The sequence below is a fragment of the Biomphalaria glabrata genome, chromosome 2, assembly GCF_947242115.1.
Source record: "Biomphalaria glabrata chromosome 2, xgBioGlab47.1, whole genome shotgun sequence".
Classification (NCBI taxonomy): domain Eukaryota; kingdom Metazoa; phylum Mollusca; class Gastropoda; family Planorbidae; genus Biomphalaria; species Biomphalaria glabrata.
Genome location: NC_074712.1, coordinates 866,710 through 885,082, shown reverse-complemented (window position 1 = coordinate 885,082; position 18,373 = coordinate 866,710). Strand labels below are relative to the sequence as shown.

Below are 18,373 nucleotides of genomic sequence, written 5' to 3'. Positions count from 1 at the left end.
AACACTGCTCAACACAGCACATCTAACACAAAAACTAGACAACTAGAATTCCAGCGCTCAACACAGCACATCTAACACAAGAACTTGACAACTAGAGTTCCAGCGCTCAACACAGAACATCTAACACAAAAACTTGACAACTAGAGTTCCAGCGCTCAACACAGCACATCAAACACAAGAACTTGACAACTAGAGTTCCAAAAAAAAGTGTGGTAGCTTAATAACTAAATACATAAACAACACAATTGGCTACACTAACTACAAAGGCTTTGTTGTGCTGAAAAGAACTGCCAACTAAACACTACTGGTCTCTCAGTCTACTAGCAACATAAACCCTACATTTTCGAGGACTCACATTGTACCGCACCGTCTATACTGCCTTGCTGTCATGGACAGAACTCCCTTTCTTACACGAGTCTAGGAAATTTAGCCACTGGAAATTTAGTCACCGGTAAATTAAGCAGTTTTTGACAAAGCGGAAAATAAGGCACCGGAAAAGTAAGGGGGGCCTAAATTTCAGGGTGCCTAAATATCCGGTGCCTAAATTTCCAGACACCTTCTTACACACGGTCTCTGGTCCTCGAAGGCTTTCCATTACATGATCATAACATGGGTCATATTTGCGTGGAATAGCTGTACTGTCCATTGTCCACTGACAGCCGTTGACCTGTGTGATTTGCCTGAGTCACGTGTGTTAGTAGGTCGCACACACATTAACCCTATCTCTCCGCCACATCAGTATACATGTGCTTAACAGTTGTAAGACTTCAACTACTCGGCAGATGTGTGAGTATCTTGTGCAGGCGTATTACTAATGAACATCGCGAGTCTGCCAAACACAACACCATCACAAACTGCATGTGAAAGACTAAACCCAGCCTTATAAACAATTCAGTTAATGTTTAAAGCAGAACAATAGTTAATGCTAACTATTGTGAAAAGACGAAAGCTTAAAACCTTTGGCCACATTACAAGATCTACGGGGCTCGCAAAGACCTTCCTTCAGGGAACGGTGCCAGGAAAAAAGGAGAAGAGGCAGACAGAAAAAGCGATGGGAGGACAACATTAAAGAATGGACAGGCCTGCCATTGAGAGAGGTTCTAAACAAGGCACAAAAAAAAGAGAGGAATGGAGAAAGACGGTCGACAAATCTTGCCTGGTGCCCCAACGGTCCAACAGACTAAGGGATAGGTAAAAGGTAAAAAAAAAGTTAATGCAGAAAAGGCCACAGTCGATCCTCGTCGAGATCAATCAGTGGGCAGTTTAGACCAATAGCTTGTTGCCACGTCACAGGTCATGACTTGAACTATTGGTCTCGATACCCGTCGTTACTTGATAATGTCGCCCCCAAAGTTCTAATGCCAACTGAATAAAATAACAAGAGGAACAAACTAAACCCCACTATCCATGACGTCACTAAATGTCGCGTTCAGAGTCCGTCAACCATAGAGCGTCTCTAGTCTAAATAAAAAGTACTTGACAAGTAACGTCCTAGCATTCATTACCTCTGACGTTTTACTAACATCTGATAAAAGGCCAACGGATCTGGTAATACTAATAATTGTAATCATAACCACTCAGAGGGCGGTACTGCTGCAGACCTACTCAATCTTTTGAAAATTTCTTACGGAATACTGTTAGGAACTGTTTCCATGAGATAATTTCGTTCGTAGCGCTGCCAGAAAATGACTGCTTTAAGAGAAAACATTGAGGGGGGGGGGTCATCATATATGTTAGTCATGCATGTTATGATGTTAATCAATGACTTGCTAGGTCGTTGTATTTCCTGTCTGACTCAGGCAACCCATCCCACGCTCTAATAGCACTAGGGAAGAAAAAGATTTGTATAGATCCTGTCCAATTAGGCTTGGAAAAATTTTAGGAATCAGTTGGAAGGCTTTCTATTTATGTCCTCTGTTGCACTATTTCCCATTCGGGACGCTGTATTAAATTACTACTACACCTATCAAATAACTTATGTCTACACATGATTTTATTAAACTGTAAGCATTGCAAAAAAAAAAAAAAAACAGTCTGATGGATGTCACGGACACCAAGCCACCGTGTTATTGATCACAGACCTACAGTTAATCAACGTATCAATACTGAGTTAATTAAAGTAAAGCTTACTGGCCTTTTTTTTTTGTCAGTCTCATGAAACAAGATCAAACGGTTGAAATGGCGTTTCAAGTAAGCTAATTGTGATTTCAAACTTGTCGAGATTTGCCGCGATCTTAAGAAAAATCTCACTATGCAAGCTTCCGTCTCTAAAGATAACTACAGACGGCTTCTTCGTTGTATTAACTCTTTATCTCCGTAATTTATTTTCCACATTCTGACGGAATTCTCCATTTTGCTCATTACTATTTCACTCCCCTGTTATGATTACGCTTCAATAACTTTTTCGATTGTTATCAGAAAATGTTTTATTTGGTCTAGAAGGGGAATGCATGCTCTTTTTATAGAAGTATAGTTTATAAAATTAAACATTATTTTAATTTAATGAGGTCAAATCAACGATGGTATCGTCGATTAGGAGAGAAAGAGTTAAAACTTCACACCGAACCAAGACTAGCAATATTACAACTATGAACATGTTGGTCTGTCGAAGTAGATATGTAAGTTATGGTGTACAATATTTACCTACATGCTGTTGGTCGGTCGTTAGTTTGTAGCTCCAAACAGCTAGTACAACTAAACAGATATAGGTGTATATATTTAAATGAACTAAGTTTTAAATAACGTGAACGAATTTCTTTCTTAAAATAAAACTAGTGACTTCATCATCAAAAACTAACGCTCTTTCCTTCTCGTTGCTTTGGAAGCACAAACATACACTCATAACACTACATTAACATAATAATAATAATTGTTGACAAATGCCGAAAATGTGGAAATGCGAGTGAGTCGATTGAACACATAATGGTAGGATGTTTAGCCCTATCAGAATTTGCCTACCTAGGTCGCCATAACCAAGTTGCAAAGCTAATACACCAGCTCTTGCTTTGACATTATTTGATCGGTAAGGATGCTCCTCCTTATTACAAATACTCACCACAAGAGGTTCTGGAGTCTACTGACCATATGCTGTACTGGGATAGGCCTATTTTGACCGATAAAACGGTAGATTTTAATCGTCCTGATCTGCTGCTCATCGGTGAGAAAGAGAAAGCCGCTATCATTATTGACATCGCCGTACCACTGTCTCTAGTGATGGGAACTAAACTAACTTTTAAAAGTTAAACTAAAACTAGTTATCAATTTTTAAAAAAAGTAGATAAACTATTAGTTTATCGTGAATTTCAAAATATAGTTAAACTAAACTAAAGAAAATTAATTAAACTATAACAAACTTTTGGGGGGGGGGGTTGACAGAAATATTTATCCATAATAAAATTAGGAATATGTCTCTTACATAAACTTTAATGCACAATAAAATTCTTTAAAAAGATTTCTAAATAATTTAGAAAAGAATGGTACTCTTTTTTTAAAACTTATATTAAATAACATACATTTAAAGTTTAAAAATTAGATCTTAGTAACCTATGAAATAGAAACGAAATTGTTAGAGTTTTAAGAAACATTTGACAGTATAACTATTTTATAGTGTAAAATACATGTTTGACTAACCATGCCGATGTGCTATTTTTGTCTGACCACTAAAAATACAATGAACACTATTGCATAACTGTTAAACGCGCAAGGGAAAAAAACAGGGTAGTCTTGTCTTTATGGACTGCACACTCAGTACACTATATAGGCCTACACGTGTACGTCTATCTGGCCAGGTTGTTAAAATCAGTTGGACACACCGTCTATTTACTTTCTGGGCTGGGAGGGTGTGCAACTATTTTAGTGTAAAGAACATGCTTGACTAGCCATGCCTCGTCTGACCACTCCACATTAAGCAAAAACACTATTGCATAACGCGTAATGAAAAAAATGCAAGGTAGTCTTGTAATATCATCAACTACACACGTACTGTACACTTGGCCTACGTGTGTATGTCTAGTTGACCAGACGTTGAAATCAGTTGGACACTGTCTATTTACTTTATGGTCAAGAGAGGGTCTGGATTAAGATTTTTTTTATAGAGTTAGTTATCCTAATGCTTTAAGATCTATCTAGGTCTAACTGTCGATTCCTAGATCTCAATAATAAGTCTTAAGACTATAAAAAGGGTGTACTTGATGTTCCTGCAGTTCATAAATTATTGTTTGCCGCAAATGAATTGATTAAAACCACTAAATATTGACCTAACTCACTAATCAGATTCCCACTAGAATAATAATAATAATAATATAATACTGCTACTTTCAATTGCAAATATTTAATCCCATGACTTCTACCAGCATCTTACTTTACCCTCTTCAAATGCAGACTGACTAAATAGTTGTTAACTGCATCTTTGTTTTTGATAATTAAGTTATTGACATCACATGACCAGAAAACAGGGATGTGCTTTTCAACCCTGACCACATATTGAAAAGTTGTACAAATTTTAATTAAACTTTTTAGTTAGTAACTAAAAAAAATTAATTAACCTACGATTTTAACTAAACTTTTTTTTTCTAGTTAAACAATGGCCTCAACTAATTTATTTTAGTTAAACTAAAAGTTTCTAACTTTTTAGTTAACTTTTGCCCATCACTAACTGTCTCACAATTTAATAAAAAAACTGAGCTGGAAAAAACAACGTAAATATAGGAACCGAGGCTTGGAGATTAAGCGTTTATGGAAGTTATCTAAAACAACAATATAGGCCTACCACAATGTTATATCAACCGAGGGGATAATAACAACTGACCTCACAGATACCTTCAAGGCCCTTGGCATTCCTAGGAACATTCTCGTTGCCTGTCAGAGGGAGGTACTGCTGCAGACCTGCCACATCACCAGATAATTCCACGGTGGAAACTGATAAAGAGATTACAATGAATTTTGTTTCCCTTTAACGAAACTCGACTCTGGCGCCAGAGAATGAATACTCGTTCTTTTCTAACATAATAATAATAATAATAATAATAATAAGGCTTGTCTTCGAGTACAAAGATTAATGAGGAATGCAGTATTTCCCGTGGCTACGCAGCCCCAGCTGTGACCTACATATTTTGCCACATCCAGGGCAAGCATAACCATTGTCCGCCGGTGATCGATTAAGATTTGTTTTTCGCCGTCTGCGTCTGTCCTAGGCAGCGAAATTTCTTCTGGTCTCAAATGTGTATCCCGCGGCCTTTGTGAGTGACCTCCAGCTGTCTCGTAATATATCAAGCAAAAAAACCACAAAATCTTACAAAATTGTACTTTGTGTAAAATTCACAAAATGTTCCCCGTCAGATTTCAAGTAAGGCAATGTTACAGCTTCTCTTTTATCAACGGATTTAGATCTAAATCCAACGCGTTCGTAGACCATTAGTAATGATGAGGTAGACAGTTGTAGTCAAACTAATTGTCCATTTGTTGGGACCAATAAAATTATTTTATACAGAGTTGACTGAGGGGTGAAGCGCTTGGCTTCCGAATCGGGGTCCCGGGTTCGAATCCTGGTGAATACAGGTATTTTTAATTTCAAGATCTCTGAGTAGCTCTGAGTCCACCCAGCTCTAATGGGTACCTGACATTAGTTGGGGAAAGTAAGGGCGTTAACCATGGGCCACAGAAACGGACTGGAAATCACCGCTGAAAAGATAAAGAATCTGACCAATTATCCTAAAGACAAAATGACAAAGTTCTAAGTAAAAGAAAACTCCAAGAGGTCCGCTTTTTCAAATACTGCATTAGCATGTTGTCAGACAAGTAATCTTTCCCCTTTCTGACCTTGCGATCTAATGGGGCAGAAGATGTTAAGGTCATCTGTTTCTTTGGACAACGGTTAAAGGGCAGGGTGCCATGTGGCCAGTACAGCGACGAACTTTCCTTAACTAAAGTCAGGTACCCATTAGAGTTGGCTGGACTCAGGGACGCCCTAAAAATCCCGAAATAAAAAATCCCCAGCCTTCACAGAGATTCGAACCCAGCTAAGCGCTTAACCACTCAGCCACAGCGCCCCCAGACATCGTAGTAGTCTATGAAAATTTGTCAGGTCAATCCAACAGACAATAAACCCAGCTTATATTCTGACCTGTTTAACTAGATCTTGCGTAATGGCTACCAGCTTTCGCCCACTCTACACACAAATACTCAACGAATGAATCTCTTAACTCATTGTAGCCAAGACAACCATAAAACACTGAACCACAATCTCCAAATACAAAAACACAATTTAATAAAATACTCTGAAAGACACAAAGATAAAGGCACATTCCTTGTTCCATATGCTAGGACAAATGTGTACAGATGCTCCTTCTTTCCTAGTGCTATTAGAGCATGGAATGGGTTGCCTGAGCCAGCCAGGAAAATCAGTGACTTGGCAGAATGGAGGTCATTGGTTAATATGCATGACTGAATGTAATCATCTTCTTCATTGAAGTAACGGTTAGTAACATCTGTATTATATAAGCTAAGAAGATAAAACAACCACTAAACTGTATTAATAAACTACAAACACGCTCAACTACGTGTTCCTAACACATTACACATTCAAATATAGACGCTCTAACAAATCATGCTATTAACAACAAATTAGCCAGTCTTCTGCTCTCCCATACGGGTCACTTAGGTCACTGAGGTCGGACAGACTTTAAGCATCAGTATGAATACTGTTACATCTAGCTGGAGAAGCGTTTATCCAAAAAAAAAATATATATTTAAAAACCCTGCTTTTTTTAGCAGAATCAGCTGAGTTGGTTGATAAATTGCAGTCTGTCACTCGGTGTATTGACTATTTTACTCGATCTAGTGGCTGTCCCTACCTATCACTTCATTTGTCTTTTGTTTTTCTTAAATATCAGTGTTGGAAACATAAAATAGCTTAATACGTTACCTAAACTGCCTTCTAGAATTTAAATGCAAACCAAAGCAAGAGTTTTCAGTCTCCCGTGTATTGAAAATAAACCAAAACAAACCGACAAATTAGAAGTTTAATCCCATTTGAAGTTACCCCCATTTCTTAAACGACCTTGACACCTCCTAACGAAACATCTCAGACAACAAGCTGTCGTCTGCCAGGTCTATAAAAAGTTTTGAACTTCACATTATCCTTTTTCTGCACCATGTGGACGTGGTCGTCTGCAAGACTTACGGGTCTTTTGACCACACTGTGTGGTCTCTTGACTTTGATCGACTCTAACAGTGTTTTGGTGCGTATGAATTTGTGTGTGTGTGTGCTTTGTAATCAATATAGACTGGCCGATTAAAGAGTTTTATGAAACGAAAATTTGTGACTTGCAATTTTGTGCACTTTATTATACAGCATTTATGAGCAGTATAAAAGTTAAGTATTCATATCTATTTCAGCCACACACCTATATATATATATATTGTAAATAAGGAGGCAGTGTAGTTTTGTTTAATCTCTAAGAATGAAGATCATGCAATTTTTCATAATTCGGAAATCCGAATACAATAGATATAGATACATGTTTTCAAGTTACATGAAGTTACTTCCTTCGGCCAGTCTATATTTATTTATGTCTATGGGTAAATCACTACTTTATTACATCTTACGCTAACTTCCGGTGTAGTTATATTTAAATCACCATCATTTAGCCCTTTACATCTTAAGACTGCCGTGACAGTAAACGCCAATCCAATTTCTACGCCCCCCACTGTCATAAGTCATCCACATAATGTGTGCTAACTAAACTGGTGTTTGTTGGATTCGTTGCAGAACTGTTACCAACCTTCCAATAATAATCGCACAATCTATGACTTCTCTGTGACAAAGATTGACGGAAATAAAGTTGTCAATTTAGAAGAGTTCAGAGGTCAGGTAAGAACTTTTTATTTACAAGTGAAAATTATTAAATATCCAAGAGATCTTTAGTTTTAGTGTATTCTACAGTCCTTTTATAATTTGTAGAGCAACTTTTCTGACCATGATGTTTTTTTTTTTATTATTTTAAATGTTTTCTTTGTTCAAGTCTCGATTAGTTTTTGTTTATCTCAAGTTGATTTCTTTAAAGATTCAAGATAAATAGATATTTTGAAATATATGCTAATATACAAAACAAAAATAAAGAAACACAAGAGTGCATTCATATAGCCACCCTAAAATGCACTGGAAATGCCAGCATCGAAAGAATAACAAAGTTTGATAAGTCAACCTAAATTAAACAACTTTAATTAGAAGTTCATTCTCGCCTACTTTGGTAACAGAGAAACAATTCCATTATGCAAAACTTTATGAGCTTGTGAGCTTATTCTGGTTTAGAAATAGTCAGAAAAGCTGATTCACACATATAACTCAAGACTTCCACACAGATAAGATATCCACACAGATAACTTAAGACTTCCACAACAACTCAACACATCCACACAAATAACTCAACATATCCACACAGATAACTCAATACATCCACACAAATAACTCAACACATCCACACAGATAACTCAAGACTTCCACACAGATAACTCAACAAATCCACACAAATAACTCAATACATCTACACAAATAACTCAACATTTCCACACAGATAACTCAATACATCTACACAAATAACTCAACATATCCACACAGATAACTCAATACATCTACACAAATAACTCAACATATCCACACAAATAACTCAATACATCTACACAAATAACTCAACATATCTACACAAATAACTCAATACATCTACACAAATAACTCAACATATCCACACAGATAACTCAATACATCTACACAAATAACTCAATACATCCACACAAATAACTCAATACATCTACACAAATAACTCAACATATCCACACAGATAACTCAATACATCTACACAAATAACTCAACATATCCACACAAATAACTCAATACATCTACACAAATAACTCAACATATCCACACAGATAACTCAATACATCTACACAAATAACTCAATACATCCACACAAATAACTCAATACATCTACACAAATAACTCAACATATCCACACAGATAACTCAATACATCTACACAAATAACTCAATACATCCACACAAATAACTCAATACATCTACACAAATAACTCAATACATCCACACAAATAACTCAATACATCTACACAAATAACTCAATACATCTACACAAATAACTCAACATATCCACACAGATAACTCAATACATCTACACAAATAACTCAATACATCCACACAAATAACTCAATACATCTACACAAATAACTCAATACATCCACACAAATAACTCAATACATCTACACAAATAACTCAATACATCTACACAAATAACTCAACATATCCACACAGATAACTCAATACATCTACACAAATAACTCAATACATCTACACAAATAACTCAATACATCTACACAAATAACTCAATACATCTACACAAATAACTCAATACATCCACACAAATAACTCAATACATCTACACAAATAACTCAATACATCTACACAAATAACTCAATACATCTACACAAATAACTCAATACATCCACACAAATAACTCAATACATCCACACAAATAACTCAATACATCTACACAAATAACTCAATACATCCACTCAAATAACTCAATACATCTACACAAATAACTCAATACATCTACACAAATAACTCAATACATCTACACAAATAACTCAATACATCTACACAAATAACTCAATACATCCACACAAATAACTCAATACATCCACACAAATAACTCAACATATCCACACAGATAACTCAATACATCCACACAAATAACTCAATACATCTACACAAATAACTCAATACATCTACACAAATAACTCAATACATCCACACAGATAACTCAATACATCCACACAAATAACTCAATACATCCACACAGATAACTCAATACATCTACACAAATAACTCAATACATCTACACAAATAACTCAATACATCTACACAAATAACTCAATACATCCACACAAATAACTCAATACATCCACACAAATAACTCAATACATCTACACAAATAACTCAATACATCCACACAAATAACTCAATACATCTACACAAATAACTCAATACATCCACACAAATAACTCAATACATCTACACAAATAACTCAATACATCTACACAAATAACTCAATACATCTACACAAATAACTCAATACATCCACACAAATAACTCAATACATCCACACAAATAACTCAATACATCCACACAGATAACTCAATACATCTACACAAATAACTCAATACATCTACACAAATAACTCAATACATCTACACAAATAACTCAATACATCCACACAAATAACTCAATACATCTACACAAATAACTCAATACATCTACACAAATAACTCAATACATCCACACAGATAACTCAATACATCCACACAAATAACTCAATACATCTACACAAATAACTCAATACATCTACACAAATAACTCAACATATCCACACAGATAACTCAATACATCTACACAAATAACTCAACATATCCACACAGATAACTCAATACATCTACACAAATAACTCAATACATCCACACAAATAACTCAATACATCTACACAAATAACTCAATACATCCACACAAATAACTCAATACATCCACACAGATAACTCAATACATCTACACAAATAACTCAATACATCTACACAAATAACTCAATACATCTACACAAATAACTCAATACATCCACACAAATAACTCAATACATCTACACAAATAACTCAATACATCTACACAAATAACTCAATACATCCACACAGATAACTCAATACATCCACACAGATAACTCAATACATCTACACAAATAACTCAACATATCCACACAGATAACTCAATACATCTACACAAATAACTCAACATATCCACACAGATAACTCAATACATCCACACAGATAACTCAATACATCCACACAAATAACTCAATACATCTACACAAATAACTCAATACATCTACACAAATAACTCAACATATCCACACAGATAACTCAATACATCTACACAAATAACTCAATACATCTACACAAATAACTCAATACATCCACACAAATAACTCAATACATCTACACAAATAACTCAATACATCTACACAAATAACTCAATACATCCACACAAATAACTCAATACATCCACACAGATAACTCAATACATCCACACAAATAACTCAATACATCTACACAAATAACTCAATACATCTACACAAATAACTCAATACATCCACACAAATAACTCAATACATCCACACAGATAACTCAATACATCCACACAGATAACTCAATACATCTACACAAATAACTCAATACATCCACACAAATAACTCAATACATCTACACAAATAACTCAATACATCTACACAAATAACTCAATACATCCACACAGATAACTCAATACATCCACACAAATAACTCAATACATCTACACAAATAACTCAATACATCTACACAAATAACTCAACATATCCACACAGATAACTCAATACATCTACACAAATAACTCAACATATCCACACAGATAACTCAATACATCCACACAGATAACTCAATACATCCACACAAATAACTCAATACATCTACACAAATAACTCAATACATCTACACAAATAACTCAATACATCCACACAAATAACTCAATACATCTACACAAATAACTCAATACATCTACACAAATAACTCAATACATCCACACAAATAACTCAATACATCCACACAGATAACTCAAGACTTCCACACAGATAACTCAACAAATCCACACAAATAACTCAATACATCTACACAAATAACTCAACACATCCACACAGATAGCTCAAGTCACACACACAGATGACTCAAGACACCCACACAGATAACTCAACACATCCTCACAAATAAGTCAACACATCCACACAATGTTCATGTTGGATCGATAAAAACTAGTGCTGTCCAACTTTTGAACCAAGGACCGTTTCCGGCCCGTAACGCTTTGAAAACCAGAGTTCGTTATGAGGCCACAGAGGCCCGGTTCCATTGTACTGGAGGACTTTTTTTTTTTGTTTATTGCGGCCCGCATGTCGGAAATGTACGTATATAGTCTTCGGTGTTATGGAGTGTGTGTGTGTTTATACAGTGACGGTGGGAAGAGGTTAGGGATTGGTTGTGAATGATGCAACAAAAGTGGCATTGTCGTCACTTGGTCTTAGTTAGGACAGACGACTCAAGAACTTGAGACTGAAAGGTTGTGTTATTGAAGTAAGCTAGATTTTGTTCAGAAATATCATTACTAACGTCTACCACAGCTATGTCAACTTGATTTGGTTTATATTATAAATACAACAGTTCTATTTAGTTTTACCCACAAAAGGAAGTTATTCAAGTTATTTGAAGTTTTATTAGTTAAGATATATTACGCCTACCACGGTTTAGTTGTCTACCAGCAGTTTGGTGCTACAAGTCAACGACTGGTAACAACACTCGGGCAGATAATGGTTGGAAACCACTAGATAATATAAATCCATGTTGTTTTGTCATTATTACACTATGCTTTGCTCTGTAACCTTGACATATATCCGCTATTTCCTACCAGGTTCTGTTAATCGTCAATGTGGCAACCTACTGAGACTACACCTATCAATATTCTGGAATGAATGCACTTAATTCCAGATATGGTGATCGTAATTTTACCATCTTAGCATTTCCCTGTAATATATTTGGCTTGGTGAGTAAAAGCCAGATTTCTTCACATCTTTCACCAAAATAAAACATCAGAGTAACCCCGCAAAACTAACATAAGCCTAATAGGTATTAAAAGTGTAGCGAGGATATGATGATCAGTGTTGATATTTGTTCAAAGCTTGTATCAACTCACTCTGTCTCTCTGGTACAATTTGTGAGCACGTTACCTCTCCTACCTCCCATTCCAGTTAAAATTAGCACAATTATTCATTGTTCCTAAAAAAAAAACATGAATATTTTCGAAAGTAATCAAGTATTTTATTAAATAGTGTCTATTAATTAATTTTTATTGATATATAAAAGGTAAATAGGTAAATAGATCGTACAGTGTTGAGCTACACGGATGTAAATGTGTAGTTCTTCCCATTAAATAATCTCTTTTTCATATTCTCGTTGTTTGGCTTTTGTATATTTGTTGTACGAGACTGATTTGATTCATCATTAATTATGAAGAAAATATTACAGGCACATAGGTTTTTACTAGTTGTATTGTAACCTTTAAATGGGTTATTTTACTAAAAGAAACTTGCAAGTATTAGAATCTATCATTTGTGAGCCACCTCTACACCAGGGGTTCTCAACCTGTGGGTCGCGACCCCCTTGGGGGGTCGATTGAGGATTTGCCAGGGGTCGCCTAAGACCATCGAAATTATGGATTGTTATTGTCTACTCTTCTGTATGTGTGTTTGTGTTGGGGAGGGGGGTAGCGGCAGAGTGGGGGATTGTAAAAAGGGTCACCGAGCTTAAAAGGTTGAGAACCGCTGCTCTAGACCAAGAGCTTTAGAGATTGTTGCTTGCAATGCAAATTACTATCTAACAATAAAGTACGGTAACTCCAAATTTTTTTTATCTCCAGCAAGAGCCTGGTGCCAACGCAACAGAAATTTACAATGGCATCAAATACGTGCGTCCTGGCAATGGGTTCACGCCCAATTTTACTTTGATGCAGAAAATTCTAGTCAATGGAGACAATGAACATCCTCTGTACACCTATTTAAAGGTAAGCAATTATTACTACTGCTAGAAATTTCTTGTTACTGGTAAGCGTGACATTGAAATCAGTGGCGGTTCCAAAAATAAAACAAAAAATTGGGGGGGGGGGGGGGGGAAAGGAAATAGACGAGATAACTGTCCTGATAAATAAGTTATTTATATTAATACTTGAAAACCTATACAAGCTATGGACTGTGTGTATGTGTTTCTATGGTGACGGTAAGAAGTTACCGATTGGTTGGCGGCTATTCAGTGTAAATAAGCTGTCTAGAGTAAGACAGTTGACTCCAGAATGCCAGAGTGAAAAGACGCGTTTTTGTAGTGAGTAAGATTTTGTTCAAAAATACCGGTATCATTTATATTATTACTAAAGTCCACTACTCGTATTTCATCTCATGTTGATTTTGTCTATATTGTAATACATATTTCACAAAAAAGAGGTTATTTTAAGTTTAGACATAATACGCTTAGGGCGGTTTAGTTGTCTACCAGCAGTTTGGTGCTAAAAGTTTGCTGAGCTAGCCAGGAAAACCAGTGACTTGGCAGAATTTAAGTCATTGGTTAATACGCATGACTAAATGCATGACGCGTAGGACGTAATCATCTTCTTTTTTGAAGATGCGTGGTCGAGAGGGTAAGGGGGCTCGAGGTTCGACACCCGACTCGGGCAAAGTTGTGTTTACTGAGCGCCTAAAGGCAGCACGGAAAACCAACTCCTAGATACCCCCTCCCCCCCCCCCAACTGGTCCACAAATGAGATTGGACCAAAGCGCTCTGAGCATGCTATAAGCATGAAAGTAGCGCTATATAAAAGCTATAATAAAAAAAAAAGTAACGTCTGTATTATATAAGATAAGAAGTTGATGACCGTCCAACACAATACACAATAAAGCAGTTAGGCTGAGAATGTTTAAAATCATTTCAAGATAAAACGTCTGTTGTCCTTAGTTGTGGGCCTCACGTAACTTTGTTTGTTTTTTTATTCCTAGAGCAACTGTCCAGCCACCACGACAACATTCCAGCCTTCCAGACTTTTCTATTCACCGATTCAATCCAATGACGTGGCGTGGAACTGGGAGAAGTTTATTGTAGGTAAAGATGGGCGTGTGCTCCACAGGGCTCATCCTTCTGTCACCCCTGAGTCACTGACATTTTTTATTGACGCGGAATTATCTCGACCAGTGTAAATATTGACTTCAGGTGTTGACCTGACGCTACCAGCAGCAACCAAACAAGGACAGCCTTCTTTGTTTTTTTTTGGTTGTGTTTTTGGTTTTAGATTGTAAAAATCAACAAGATGTCACATGATCTTATGATCTTTGTTCGTTTGAGGAACTGTGGCCTAGATCATGGCTTTCTGATCTGCTTCACAAGCATCGTAAAAATGTTTGTAAAATGTTTTACATAATTCGGATGTTCCTTCAGAGTTGAAGATAGTTTACTTCCTAGTCCAAACCTCCCGCAGGACGACGGGGGATGGGAGCGGGCAGGGTTTGAACCCTCGACCGTCGATAAATCCGAACGACAGTCCAGCCATCCCGACCTATAACATTTCATCTGTAAGATTACTTTAAAATAAGATCTACTTATTGCTTTAAACAAAAAAAAAAGGTAATGTGAATATAATTAGTTACATAAAAGTAAATGAATGCGATTTATGCACGCAGGGCTGGCCCTAACAATTGTGGGGCCCAATGCCAAACTGATTGCGCGGGGCCGTCTGGGTAGGGATAAGCATAATGTCAAAATAAAGATTTTGTATTAGAAAATGCATACGTCTTTGCAATACAATTTTATTAAATGAAAGCTGACAACGCCTTTTCTTCCAACCGCGCGAAAGATTGGCACCCCAAAATGATAATTTTGTCTATTTTTCAGGCGATTTTTATGAGTTTTCAGGAGATTTTAATAATTTCAGATTTCTATGACTTTTTCATATAATTTGAAATTTCAGATTTCCAGGAGTTCCTGAAAAATCATGAAGCCACGGAAACCCTGTTATTATATTTAAGTTATAATGTTTTAATTTAATTACACCTAGAATTAGCGCGGGGCCTGTGAAAGTGCAGGGCCCACTGCGGCCGCATAGGTTGCAGTGGCTTAAGGCCGGCCCTGTGTGCACGCTGTTACATTCAGAAGACTAGACAACGACTATCGCAGAATTTATGTATATAATAGATAATGTGAGACTGCGAAAAGGCGACTAGGAAAACAGTATCAGGGTTAAAAACTCATTTCATTTGTTTCCCTTAAAACTTTCTTATCAATTCTAAACTTTTCAAAACAAAGTCTCGGTTTAGGCCCTAAATGATTATGAAATGTATGCCATTAAATAATTTTAGAACTTACATAAAAAACTGTCGCCATATTTGACTTTCATGTTTTCGTCAGAAAAAGGGGGGACAGGCGGCAGAGTGATAATGAAAAATCAGGTACGGGTCCTCTTTCCATTTTACTTCACTTGTCAATGATTGCATTTGACTTTAGAGAAGGGAGGCAACTTGATATAAAAAAATGTAATACATATACCAAATAATTTATAATAGTGATCCCCCCTCCCTTGATTTGCCAGTAATATAGGCCTATATATATATATATATATATATATATATATATATATATATATATGTGTGTGTGTGAGTGTGTGTATAATGTAAAGGTTGTGCAATAATAGCAGAGGCAAAGCCATGACCTAGATAACAAAAAATGTGCAATACTTCAATGGGAAACTTATGACGTCATGTCCATCAACAGCACTAGCTGCTGGACTGCACTGACACATATCTCAAGTCTATCCGACTAGTGCATTCGTCCCTAGACCTGGGGTAGAGTATTCCTAGAGGAGGTATAGCAACATAAACAACGTTTCCATGGTGATTTCATATCGTTTGAATTTATTTCAAAGAATAAAGCCATTGAAACAACAACAACGCAATTTTTTTTGGGTTATTGCTTTAGAACAGGGGTTCTCAACCTGTGGGTCGATTGACGATTTGCCAGGGGTCGCCTAAGACCATCGAAAAAATGGATTGTTTTTGTCCATTCTTCTATTGATGTGTGTGTGTGTGTGCGGGGGGGGGGGTCGCGGCAGAGTGGGGGATTGCAAAAAGGGGTCGCCGAGACTAAAAGGTTGAGAACCGCTGCTTTAGAAGCTGGTGTTAACAGAAACTGAATGAATGTTACATACAAGATATTTGTTATATCAACTTCAACAACACTCACCAAACTATAACGACACACACATCTTCAAGAAGTACAGTAGACATTCATACAATAATGCCAGTTGATCAGTTGAGAGAAAGAAGTTCGCTTTTTATTTCCTAATTTCATTGCAAATGAAAATGAACAATTTTTTTTTTCGGTAAAAGGATAAAATGATTCTGCAAATTTTTTTTATTTTTTTTTAAGTTTCAAGTCTTTTGTGTTTCTTTAAGAAGTGGGAGTCTGGGAAGAGGAGGAGGCGGGGCTTGTTTGATGTCAGTGTTTGTTCTTAGCATCATTCAGATTTTGAGTATATTTTGAATATTTCCCATTGACTGCAGTAAAGACTTCTTCCACAAATACTCTTTCTTCCCTAGTGCTATTAGAGCATGGAATGGGTTGCCTGAGCTAGCCAGGAAAACCAGTGACTTGGCAAAATTTAAGTCAATGGTTAATATGCATGACTAAATGCATGACGCGTAGGACGTAATCATCTTCTTTTTTGAAGTAACGTCTCTATTATATAAGATAAGAAGTATTAATATTATTAATATATATATATATTAACATAAGTATTTATTTTATGCATTCATTTTAAAATCAACATTTTAATTTGTATTTAAAATAAGACTCAGTTCTACACTAGTCAAAGGTAGTCAGTTCTATTCCAGTCAAAGATCTTTTAAACATCAATCAATAAGATGTCACCGGTCTGTCAGTCATAGATCTTTTAAACATCAATCAATAAGATGTCACCGGTCTGTCAGTCAAAGGTCTTTTAAACATCAATCAATAAGATGTCACTGGTCTGTCAGTCAAAGGTCTTTTAAACATCAATCAATAAGATGTCACAGGTCTGTCAGTCAAAGATCTTTTAAACATCAATCAATAAGATGTCACCGGTCTGTCAGTCAAAGATCTTTTAAACATCAATCAATAAGATATCACCAGTCTGTCAGTCAAAGATCTTTTAAACATCAATCAATAAGAAATCACTGGTCTGTCAGTCAAAGATCTTTTAAACATCAATCAATAAGATATCACTGGTCTGTCAGTCAAAGATCTTTTAAACATCAATCAATAAGATATGACCGGTCTGTCAGTCAAAGATCTTTTAAACATCAATCAATAAGATGTCACGGGTCTGTCAGTCAAAGATCTTTTAAACATCAATCAATAAGATGTCACGGGTCTGTCAGTCAAAGATCTTTCAAACATCAATCAATAATATGTCACCGGTCTGTCAGTCAAAGATCTTTCAAACATCAATCAATAAGATGTCACCGGTTTGTCAGTCAAAGATCTTTTAAACATCAATCAATAAGATGTCACCGGTCTGTCAGTCAAAGATCTTTTAAACATCAATCAATAAGATATCACAGGTCTGTCAGTCAAAGGTCTTTTAAACATCAATCAATAAGACTTCACAGGTCTGTCAGTCAAAGATCTTTTAAACATCAATCAATAAGATGTCACAGGTCTGT

General features: G+C 36.0%; 1 pseudogene; it reads left to right on the top strand.

The window, feature by feature from the left end:
• The first annotated feature begins 7,080 nt into the window (after positions 1 to 7,080).
• Positions 7,081 to 16,618, top strand: LOC106070502 (glutathione peroxidase-like; annotated as a pseudogene).
• The last annotated feature ends 1,755 nt before the right edge of the window (positions 16,619 to 18,373 follow it).